Genomic DNA, 12,725 nt, shown 5'->3' on the forward strand with positions numbered 1-12,725 from the left:
CCTGAGTTCTTAGCTACTCTGCTGTCTTGTTTTCTCTCTATCAGGCAATGCAGGCTGCTTGTTAGAGGGACGGTAAGGATTCTCGAATTGCTGGGGATAGCAAGAGGAAGATGAAAATGGCAGGGGTAGTGATAGAAAGATCAAAATGGCAGCAGCACAGCACGCTGGCCAATTTGACAAGAGGAAACATTAGGAAAGAAGAGGAGTTTTTCCTCAGCTAAGCAGGATCTGGTCAGTGTAAGTGGGTAGCAAGAGATAGAAGTGAGATGTAACGAATCAATAGGCCTTGATGAATGACTGGAATTGAAGAAGAGAGAATGAGCAAAAATGAATCTAAGATTTGGAGCTTGGTTGACTGGGAGGATAATTCTGCTATTGCAGAAATCAATGAGGTCAATAGACAAGCACATTTTTCCACAGTTAGTAGTGTTGCAGCAAGAAATGAAGGCTTTTGAATGAGCATATGCAGTAGAGATACCATATACAGGAAAGATGGCTCACTGGAGAGTTGAGAATAAAGGAGAGGAGTTCAAGGGAGGGAATGGAGATGATTGGGGGCTATCTGCAAGGAGAGAATTGATGCGCTGGGAATAGATGATTTCTGAGAGAGAAAGAGAGAAAAACCCAGGGCCTTAAAAAGTGTCCTTGGTCGAGAAGCAGAAGGAGAAAGAGGAGCAGGAAACCATAAAAGAAGCAGGAGAGAGAGAAGAATAAAAAGAGAAAAAAAGAAAACTACTGAACAGTGTCAGATACTACAAAGAAGTCAAGGAGAACAAGAGTGAAAGGGGGACATAAGATTTGACAAGGAAGAAGGCCATTTGTACCCTGCACAGTAAGTCTTGGTGGCATGGGGAGGTGAAATCTAGTTGCATGAAGGACTGTGGTGTTGCTGAATTCTTCCTCAGAGGAAAGTCCCTGGACCTTTTCTAAGCACTAAATTTGCAGGTAGTTCAATGTCAAGCCAAGAAGGAACTTGGTTAACAGCACTTGGTTGCATAATACTATGTTTTCTTACAATAACCTAACTGTTCTATCGTGTTTTGTCTTTCAGCGCGTTCATTCACATAGCTCCCAGTTTTAACATTTCGCCACCTACTGAAGACATCATTTGGGGCCAAGCTGATGAGCCCTTGAAGCAGAGCAGGTGAGGCAAGGACCTCAGCTTGGTCTTTGTTTCATAAGTTTACACAGCTAGCTTACGTTCCCACCAGCAGTGTGAAAGTGTTCCCTTTTTATCACATCCACATCAGCATCTATTATTTTTTGTTTTTCAATTATGTCCATTCTTACAGGAATAAGATGGTATCTCATGTGCTTTTAATTTGCATTTCCCTAATAGAGATGTTGAGCATTTTTTCTTATGTTTGTTGGCTATTTGGATATCTTCTTTTGAGAATTGTCTGTTCATGTCCTTTGCCCAGTTTTTGATGGTTTTTTAAATTAGAATTTATTAGCTTTTAATATAAACATGAGAAAAACCACATAAATTGTAGCATTCTTTTAAAAATAAAACTGCAGTCAATACTTGAATATCCAAGCTCTGAACTCCATAAACAATGTTTTTTCTTTCTTTCTTTTTTTTCTTTTTTTGATGAGGTTGCTTTTATCTTGCTGATTTGAGTTTCTTGTAGATTCTGGATATTAGTCCTTTGTCGGGTGCATAGTTTGCAAATATTTTCTCCCAATCTGGGTTGTCTTTTTACTCTGTTGATTAATTCTTTTGCTATGCAGAAGCTTTTTAGTTTAATTAGGTCCCAGCTATTTATTTTTGTTTTTGTTGCATTTGCTTTTGGGTTCTTAGTCATGAACTTTTTGTCTAAGCCAATATCTAGAAGAGTTTTTCCGATGTTCTAGAGTTTTTATGGTTTCAGGTCTTAGATTAAAGTCTTTGATTCATCTTGAGTTGATTTTTATATAAAGTGAGAGATGAAGATCCAGTTCATTCTTCTACATGTGGCTTGCCAATTATTCCAGCACTATTTATTGAATAGGGCATTTTTTCCCCCACTTTGTGTTTTTGTTTGCTTTGTCAAAGATCAGTTGGCTGTGTTTGGCTTTATTTCTGGATTCTCTGTTCTGTTCCATTGGTCTATGCGCCTATTTTTATTACCAGCACCATGCTATTTTGGTAACTATAGCCTTGTAGTATAGTTGGAAATTGGGCAGTGTGATGCCTCTAGATTTGTTCTTTTTGCTTTTGTTCTTTTGGTTACGTGGACTCTTTTTTGGTTCCTTATGAATTTTAGGATTGTTTTTTCTAGTTCTATGAAGAATGATAATAGTATTTTGATGGGAATTGCATTGAATCTATAGTTTGCTTTTGTCAGTATGATCATTTTCATAATATTGATTCTAATCCATGAGCATGAAATGTGTTTCCATTGTTTGTGCCATCAATTATTTCTTTCAGCAGTGTTTTGTAGTTTTCCCTGTAGAGATTTTCACCTCCCTGGTTAGGTATATTCCTAAGTATTTTATTTGTTTATTTAGCAAGTGTTGGAAAAGGGATTGAGTTCTTGATTTGATTCTCAGCATGGTCACTGTTGGTTTATAGCAGTGCTACTGATTTGTGTTCATTGATTTTGCCTCCTGAGATTTTACTGAATTCTAGGAGCTTTTTGAATGAGTCTTTAGAGTTTTTTAGGTAGTACAACCACTATGGAAAACAGTGTGGAAATTCCTTAAAGAATGAAAAGTAGAACTACCATTCTATCTAGCAATCCCACTATTATCTACCCAAAGGAAAAGAAGTCATTATATGAAAAAAACACTTGCACATGCATGTTTATAGCAGCACAATTCACAACTGCAAAAATATGGAACCAGCTTAAATGCCCATCAGCCAATGAGTGGATAAAGAAAATGTGGTATATATACATCGTGAAATACTGCTCAGTCATAAAAAGGAACAAAATAATGGCATTCACAGCAACCTGGATGGAATTGGAGACCATTATCCTAAGTGGAGTAACTCAGGAATGGAAAACCAAATATAGTGTGTCATAAGAATGATGTAATGGACTCTGGAGACTCAGAGGGAAGTTCCACTAAGGAACTTATCCATGTAACCAGAAACCACATGTTCCCCGAAAACTATCGAAATAAAAAAAAAAAAAAGTAATTAAAATTTTTAGAAAGTTCACACAGCTGCCCAGCGTGTGTCCCAATCACCAGGATCATCAGCTTATTCTGTGTGTTTCTAAGTGTCTTATGAGCACACTGTTATAAGGAATCCAAACAATATAGCACTGCCACACTTGGGGCTGCTTTTTGTTTTAGGGCTCTTTTATTATGTAAAGTCCAACTGATATGAAAATAACCTAAATTGTCTCTGACTTCTCAGAAATTCTCAAAACATCAAAATGTGCCCTGTCTTTTGATGCTGGTTACCCCTTAGTGGGAATCCAGGATTTCCTTATTTCAGTGTCACAGCTGTGAGTTGTAAAGCATTTCATTCACCACAGTGCTAGTTACAGTTGGTTTTATTTAAGCTGCCAGATTTGGAAATGCACCTCACTATAGCATTAGTTTAAAAAATTTAGGCAGGGGAGAAGAAGCTTGTATGTACAAATGATATTTTTTACTTTGGACTGTAAGTATGTTTTTTGGTTCTTTATTCTTCCCAGCAGTTTTTCTGGGTGTAACTATAACTTGGTGTATGAACTTTTAGAAAACTCAGAAGACTTAGGAGGATGTAAGCTCTCTCCCTTTCCTTCCCACCCCTCACCCCCAGCATAGAATATTGGTAGGTGAAACGTTATTAAATAGAGTCTGCGCAGAGTAGTCAGACCTTAGTCACATCCAACCCTGCCCCTTGTCTCTGTAACTGTTTTCTGTTGCTATTAGCATCTTCATTCAGAAGGATGAAAGGGGAGAAAAAAAATTAAAATGAAGTTAATTTTGTTCAGCAAAAGTTAAAGTGCCTTTGGCTGAACTCTGGGTAGTTGGTTTTGGAGTTGTATGGGGTTTCATTTGTTCTCCAGCTCTCTTAGTCTTCACTTGTAAATAGAAACTAGAGTTCATTTTTCCTGACAAGAACGAACTTAATTATTTACCTAGAATGGTTAGTAATCTGTTCTTATTACCAGAAAGCTTTCTTCTAATCTATTTAGTATCTTTTTTCATAAGAGTTTGAATATATTAGTATGTATTTTCAATAGAATCTAACCTTTCATTATTAAAGTTCCTAAATATATTACTATGTTTTTTTATTATGAACATTGACTCATTGTTTAGAGTTTTGCTTCTCTAATTATCTTGGGTGAAGGACCAGTTTTGTTTTTAATTTCCAGTATGTCATGGATTGATAATTTTATAAAATATAATAAAAATGATTTACTAGAAAAATGAAATACTAGAAAAATGAAATTTAAAGAAACGAAAAACATAAGCCTGATTAAACATTTATTATTCTTATAGTCAACAGACATAAAATTACTCTGGCAAGCTGCTGTAAAAAACTCTAAAGGCCTACTCTCAGTTTCTGTGCTTATTCTGGGACTGGGGCTGGTCTGCAGAGCCCAGTTTGAGTTGCACCATTGGACAGAATATATACAATTTAGAAGACCAAAGTTCAGTATATACTAATTTCAGAATGTATCCTCAAAGCGGGTTTTTGGGGGCTGTCCCCTTCATATTTCTTGCACATATAAAAGGCAAGTGCAGTTCGGGTACAGTGGTTCATGCCTGTAATCTCAGCATTTTGGGAGGCCAAGGCAGGCAGATCACTTGAGATCAGGAGTTTGAGGCAAATTTGGCCAACATGGTGAAACCTCCTCTCTACTAAAAATACAAAAAATAGCCGGGCATGGTGGTGTGCACCTGTAATCCCAGTTACTCAGGAGGCTGAGGCATGAGAATCGCTTGAACCCAGGAGGCAGAGGTTACAGTGAGCTGAGATCATGGCACTGCACTCTAGCCTGGGCAACAGAGCAAGACCTTGTCTCAAAAAAAAAAAAAAGCAAGTGCAGAAAAAAATCCTGTTTATTTAAACTTTTTCTACTTATAAAAAAATTATAGGACAGTGCATAAAATAATATTTAGGTGAATGTAGAAAAAGTTGATTGTCTTTCTCCCACTCCTCTGGTTGTTTCTTTTCCTTTCTCTATACATCATATACATACATACGAACATATACCTTTATATGGAGAGGGGACATTTTTTTCTTCTATGAAAATGGCATCATAAACAATACTCTGCAACTTTTTTACTTAATATTTTTGTTACAACATTTATCTTTATCAAATATGAATCTAGTGGCTCTTTTTAACAGCTGCATAATATCCTATGGTATTGTCGTACCATAGTTTATTCAGTTCCCCAGCTGATATACCTTCAAGTGCATTCTAGGCTTCTACCATTCCTAACAACACTGCAGTTAAATTCTTGTACATATATTCTTATGTATCTACTTAGATATTTGAAGGACAGATTCCTAAAAATGGAGTCAACAACTCATACATGATGTCAGATGATACTCCAAAAAAGTTGCATAGATGGAGAGTCACACCTGCAAAATAGAGAATACCTGTTTGCCTCACCCCTGCCAGGTGTTAGGAATCTTTTTAAGTGTTCTCTCTCTGCAGTGTAAAGTGATCACTAGCTGTGTTAATTTGAGTTCCCCTGATTGCCAGCGAGAGTGTGCTTCTTTTCATATGTTTAAGGGCCTGCTGGATCTTTCTGTTCAATTTGGGGGCAACAAAACTTGACAGATTTTATTAGGTCTTTTATGTACCAAGTTTTCTGTCTGAGGTACACTTAGTGATTGGGGTTTATATTATTTGTTAGTTTTAATAGGGTAGAGGACATGGGAAAAGAACAAAGATACAGTGTTGAGGGTTTTTTATTTGGTGGGGGGGGAGATGTCTTAGTTCTAATTTTCTTTGTGTAACATTTTCTTTTTCTTCAAGATCAGCTTACAGGAAATCCGTCCCTATTTGTGTGTAATGTAAAAAGGGCACAGGGTGGGGCATCTTTGTAGCTTGGCATACTGTATATTGTTATTCAGGACTGCTCAAAGACTATGCATTGGCATGTGTACTTTTAAAAAATTGAGGTGAGTTCATATAAAATTAACCCTCTTCAAGTGTGCAGTTCAGTGGCATATAGTACATTCACAGTGCTGTGCAACTGGGACCTCTATCCAGTTCTGAAACATTTGCCTCACCCCAAAGGAAACTCCGTCCCCATTAAGCAGTCACTCCTCATTCCCCTCATCCCTCAACCCCTGGAAACCACTCATCTGCTTCCTGCGTCTACGGTTTCACCTTTTCTGGATATTTCATTTAAATTGAGTCATGCAGTATGTAACTTTTTATGTCTGGCTTTTTTCATTTAGCATAACATTTTTGAGGTTCGTTTGTATCGTTGTGTGTATCAGTACTTCATTCCTTATTGTGACTGGATAAAATTTCATTGTATACTACAATATACAATAATTTATTTATCCATTTACCAGTTGATAGATATTAGGGTTGTTTCCACCTTTTGGCTGCTGTGAACAATTGCCCATATACACCTAGATGCCAAGTTAAGTCATACAGAGAGAGGGATGAGGGAAGAAGAAAGACAGCTGAGAAGAGCCTCCCAGGGAGCATCTTCTGTCTTCTAGAGCCTTCCTCTCTCTGTAGTTGGTCATCTACAGGCTCTTTAGGAGGCTGGGTTAGTCTTGGGGCCAGATTTGGGATCTGTTCCCATTGGCTTCAATATCTTCGTTAAACCAGAGATAGACCCTCCATATTGGATTTTAAATCCACACCCTCTGGTTTTAAAAAGGAATTTACATCCCACCCTCAGGGCACTAGGTCTGCTCTAGCCTCCCTGGGTGCAGTGGCCGGGAGAAACATTCATGGCTATTCCTCCATGGTTGTTGCCTCTACTCTGGGTTGGAGCTTGTAGAATGTGGTGACCAGAAGGAGGAATCGTGCCCACATAGTACTTGGCATATAGGCTCATTTCCCATCTCTGCAGGCTTAGTCCAGTTATGTACCTCCCAGTTTTCTCCTCTGTAAAATGGCATTACTGGTACTTACATAATAGGGTTGTAGAGACAGTTACATGGGATAATGTATAGAGAGCACTGTTACAGTACCATGTGGTAGTACTTGATAAATGTTCCTTTTTTCTCTTCTCAGTGCTTCTCTGTCCTCTCCTATCTGGTGCCCAGGACATTACATACTTCACAAGGTAGTAGTAAGTTTAAAATGAGGTGATAATGCAGATGAAGGCTCTTAGCACAATGCCTGCAATGTAAGTCAGCACTCACAATAGATAGAAAGATACCTTATCTTGCAGTTAGGATTTCTCATTGGGAAAATGCCATGCAGTTGATTACAAGCTGTCTAAAGTGTTTTAAGTGGTAAAGATTGCACCTGGGTATATTGAGTTGTTCTGCCGCTTGGTGTTTATTACTATAGACACATCAGGCTAATTAAGACAGCCATGTTCAGGATAGATGCACTAAGATCGTGATGTGTGAGTTGGGCATTTCCCATCATGTTAGCACAAATACATTAAAGAAAGTTACTTTTATATCAAAGTATTTGCATCCCAAATAAAATACTTGTACAGCCTAAAATTCTCTTTCTTGTGGAAGCTGACAAGAGACTTCTGTCTTGCCCTCCAAAGTGGTTTAGTATCCTGTTTTGAGTACTATTTGGGTGCTGTTATTTAGAAATTCTGTTTTAGAGCAAATGGGAAGTGATTTTATAAAAAAGGGAGAAGCAGCTGTCCTCCACCATGCTGTCTCTCAACTGTGTAACAAGCCTTTCTGAGTGTGAAGTGGATCCCCATAATGTGGGCCCCATGTGAGAACCTTTTACAAGGTTTTCTTGTTGTAATGGCTGATATAATTAAAGGAGAGAGTTCATGTTTTGTCTGAAATGGAGCATGCCTTGAGTTACAGTGTTTTGTTTTTCTCACCAAATATATCCTGACTGTAATAGCAAACAGCTTGTATAAGATTTTTATATAAACATTTGAAAAAGCATTCTTGTCTTCACTGAAATTTTGAAAGCCTTTTAAGAATATTTGTAGCACTTATGTTTTTAAATGTCTAACAAGCAGTTGTTTATTTGGTAAATTCATTCCATGAGGGTGCTTTGAATCTACCTCCAACCTCTCACGGGTCTCCCAGACTTCCCAGGAACCACTGCTTGACAGCTGGAGAGGCAGCAGGTGAACCAGGGTCTCACGGGGAGGGCAAGACCAGGAAACCCCAAAGGGACAGCTTTCTGGAGAGAAATGCCTGGCTGTGCATGCCTCTTCACCTCCATCCCAGACGCACACTTCCAGGATGTGCAAATTCAGTCAGCATCATGTCTGTAGAGGACAACAACTTGTCTTTTGTTAGTCTTGACATTTCTTTAGCACTAGGCCTCTCAAGTTTTAGATGTGGGATGCTCAAGAAATGCATTTACAATTTGAAAACCTGGTGCTCATTAAGTAATTCTTTTAAAACTTTTTTCTTTTCCTTTTGAAAAATTCAAACCTAGAGAGGAGAGGAAAGAATCATATGAAGAACATTTATATACTCTTTGTTTATATTTGCCAGTTATTAATATTTGTTATTTTGTCTCCAAATTTATAGTTTTATGTGTGTGTTGGCAAGAGGGGTTCATTTCTTATAACTATTTAAAAGTAAGTAAGTTGCAGACTTACTTTCATGACATTTTTCCCGAAAGACTTCAGCATCATTTCTGAAGAATAAGAACATTTTCCTACGTAACCACAATCCTGTTATAAAGTAAGTCTTAATTGAAAACTTCAGACAGAGGACAAAAGAGTAAAAAAGGCAGAGATTGAACAAAGCTGTAATTGAACTTGGAAAGTATAAGGAGAAGAAATATAGGGAGATAATTAGAACTCCTGTTTGGTTCCTTAAAGGATAAATTATGTATGTACCAATAAATCACCCAATGAATGCAGATTTTCTTCAAATATTTACTTTGTCTAGTCCAAGGAGTTTCTCCTGGTGCTCTGAAGTCAGTGTTTTGGCCAGGGTTATAAGCTTTTCAGCCTGTAAATACATTTCTTCAGCATCATCAATCTAAAACCTGAGTGACCACATCCTACTTAGACTTGTGGTTAGGAGCAAATTTTCAAGGGATTTTGCTGGTGCCATTACATTGAGGACATGGGACCTTCAGTTATTGCAGTCAGAAATGTTTACTAATGGGCAGTTAGCGTAAACATGGGAGTCCTTTCCTGACATTTCATTTAGGTTTGAGTAAAAGCTGGTGTGTTAGCACACTATTTTGAGAAATAATTTTACAGGCTTGGCAAAATGTTAAGCTTGATGTCATCACAGACTTTTGCAGATTTAGGCTTCAGGAGTCAGTGCAAGAAAAAATGCTACTCTTATAAGGCTGAAGAGCAGGAACAAAGTTAAGTGGATGGCATGTAGACGCATCACTAATTTGTCTGTTTTAAAACAAAGATACACATTTTCTTGATACCTCTAGCTTATAGAACATTAAACAAATTAAAAGGTTTCTTTGGACCATTTCCATGAAAGCCTCCTTCTTTGGTAGGATTTAATATTTTGCCAGAAGAATTATGTTTGGGGATTTATGTTTCAAATTTTTTAAAAAAGCTGTTTCCACTAAGTTTTGGGATGGGAACCATATTAAGCCGTCTCTCTGACTAAGCACATCAGGCATCATCATGTCAAGAATGAGAAACAGTGTGTTTCCTTTAACAGCGGTGTATGTCATAGAGATGTTTGACCCATGATTTTTCATGAAAAGGTCCGTTTTCAGTAAACTCTTGTGCTTACCTAGTGTCTTCAGTGTGATAACTGGCCTCCCACTGATCAGGGGTGAGGTGCATCACAGAGAGTTTGAAACTATATATTTTATCTTTCATTTCCTTGTTCTTTTTACTCTTTCAGCCTTCAGTAGCCATGGAGATTTTTTATTTTAAATGACAATTTTACATATCAAATTTACAAACTGTGACTTTTAAAATAATTGTTGTACTCTTTTCTATGAGTAAATTTTAAAAAGCATTTAATGTAAAATGCATGTGTAGTTTCTTGTGTATCAAAGCCATGCTTTTCCTTAGCTCAGCGTAATCGTCTCCTGTTTCCAATTTGTGTTAGAAAGATCTGTGTGAAATGTGAACTCTAGTTTATATACTTACTAACAGTTAATGCATGTCCCTTGGGATAATAGCCCTTGAGCTATGTTTGTGGCTGTCTTACATAGACCATTTGAGTCTTTCTCCTTTAATGCCAAGTATCCACTTTTCACATGTGAATTGGAGATGTTACTGCCTGAACTTGGACACCAGTATGTGCATGTAATGTTGATTGGTGTCATCATGGTTTTTGGCTACTCTGTGATAATTTTGTTTTTCAGAGGCAAATTTTGTGAGGCCAAACTTAAGAGATTGGGTCTGTACATCATCCGTTCTTTCAGTCAGTAAACATTCATTTAGTGCCTAATCTGTGTCAGTGCTAGTCAAAAAGGAACGTGGCAGGGTTGCTGTCCTGGAATCATGTGCATACATGGTACCCATGAACGGGTTCTGACAACACAACAGCCACTTGATGGGAAGGGGCTCCACAGATAGGTGAGTTGGTCTGTAAAAGCCATCGCTGTACAAATGAATCCCCAGCCAAACATTGAAAGAGTGCACAGTAGATTCCCCCAGTTAGGACAGGGTCATAGAGCATTTTAGGTTAAGGGCCCATACTATGCCATAGAAGCATGAAACATATGCCACATTGTGGTATGAATTTCAAAAAACTTCATATAATGAGAGTTTGGGAGGCTGGCCTTCGTCCTGTAGTCAGTGGGGAACAACTTCAGAAATCTTAATGCAGAGGTTTCATGATGAAATTTGTGCTTTAGAAATACTCTTTTGCAGCACTATGGAGGTACAGCTAAGTAGAAATGGAAGGAATGGAATCCAAGGCGAGAGGGTCGCTCTGCTCCTACAGAAGTTCATGGGGCAGTGGCAGTGGGAAGATAAGAAGATGATGGTGCTGAGAGCCAGTTAAGAAATATAATCCTCAGAACTTGGTAACTGACTGGTTATGGGTATTGAGAGAGAGAAACTTAGAGGTTTCTCGTTTGGGTGACTACATGAATGATCTCATCAGTATATAAGTGCTCAATTAGATAATGAGATTGAGGGGCAGTAGTAATGTAGGCAACAGAGAACCGAGAGAACCAATGATATAAGCCCTAGGAAGTAGACTTTTAAGGAGGAGGCAAATAAAAAGAAGCTTTAGAAGGAATGATCTGAGGGTATGACGAAAACCTGAGGATAGGGTGTTCCATGAATCCAAAGCTGAAATCTGCAGAAGGAGTGGTCAACGAGAATGTTGAGTACTTCAGAGGGGTCAAGCAAGGGTTCCAGGATATGTCAACTGGTAGGTTCAGTAATCCTAGCAAGAGAAATTGGTGGGCAGTGTCAAATAAGAAATGAGATGGTTCTTTTATACTCCTCTTTCAAGGAGCTTAGTTACGAAGGGAAGGAGAGCAAGAGGGTCAAGGAACATTTTTTAAATATTCGTTTTCAAGGTTAAAATCTAAAGCAAGTTTACATGCTGGAGGATAGATATAATCCATTAGAGAGGAAGAAGAAGGAGATAATTGATGGAATAATGTCTCTAAGCAGATCTGATGGCATATAAGCTAGAACACATGGCAAGATTAGCTTTGGGTTAGAGAAAGGACAACTCAGTTTTTAATAGATGGGAACAAAGGAGGAAAGGGTAGGTGTGGATATGGATAAACAGAGGAAGGAAAGGGAATGTAGGTCTTGCAGGTTGGGAGTTTGAGGGGTGTGATGCCCATAAAAATGAGTGCTTAGATCTATAGCTGGAAGCATAGTTGACTGATGGCCCAACTATGGCCCCTCTGCTGCCACCTTTGCATTTATACTAAACTACACATTGCCACCAGCTTCTCCCAGTCATGACCAAGCACAATAGGGGCTCCTATTACAGGCTTATCCCTGTGGGACATAGGACTTTTCCAGTGGGCCAAATTGGCTCAAGAACTCTTCCTGTTGGCCTGAGCAGACCTTTCTTGGAACTGTGTTAGAATCCAAGACTTCCTAGCCATTCCTTCTTCCTTTCCTCTCCATGTCCATAGGTGTGGTTTGAAGGACCTCCCACATTCTGTGGCGTCCTTTCTCAACATATCTTTTGTATTTCTAGTTCTATCTTGGTACCTGCTTCTGGGTAGACCCAAACTAACATAAATAATTTGGTCAAAATGTGTATATTATTAAGGTAATGCCAGCTGCTGTAAAAATAACTTCTCAGTTCAACAACGTGTACATCATTCAGACAGAAAATTAGTAAGAAATGTGGGACTTGAATTGCATTTTTGGCCAAATGGACCCAATAGACATGTACAGAATTTTCCATCCAACAGCAGCACAATGTAAATTTTTCTACAGTACACATGGAACATTCTCCAGGATAGACCATATATTAGGCCACAAAATTTAAGATTGAAATTGTATCTAGTATCATTTCAGATATAACATCAAACCACAGTGGTATAAACTAGACATCAGTGACAGGAGGAATCTTGAAAAATTCACAAATATCTGGAAAGTAAACAACGTGCTCCAGAACAACCAATGAGCCAAAGAAGAAATCAAAAGGGAAATTTAAAAAATACCTTGAGGGCCGGGCACGGTGGCTTGCGCCTGTAATCCCAGCACTTTGGGAGGCCGAGGTGGGCAGATCACGAGGTCAGGAGATC

General features: G+C 38.3%; 1 protein-coding gene across 1 annotated transcript in view; it reads left to right on the forward strand.

The window, feature by feature from the left end:
- The first annotated feature begins 1,051 nt into the window (after positions 1 to 1,051).
- BACH2 (BTB and CNC homology 1, basic leucine zipper transcription factor 2) overlaps positions 1,052 to 12,725 on the forward strand; it is a 359,621-nt gene continuing 347,947 nt past the window's right edge. The window contains exon 1 of the mRNA XM_011984420.1: positions 1,052 to 1,144. The gene's annotated coding sequence lies outside the window, so the exon portion shown is untranslated. The remainder of the gene's footprint in view (positions 1,145 to 12,725) is intronic.

The sequence above is a fragment of the Mandrillus leucophaeus genome, unplaced genomic scaffold, assembly GCF_000951045.1.
Source record: "Mandrillus leucophaeus isolate KB7577 unplaced genomic scaffold, Mleu.le_1.0 Scaffold268, whole genome shotgun sequence".
Classification (NCBI taxonomy): domain Eukaryota; kingdom Metazoa; phylum Chordata; class Mammalia; order Primates; family Cercopithecidae; genus Mandrillus; species Mandrillus leucophaeus.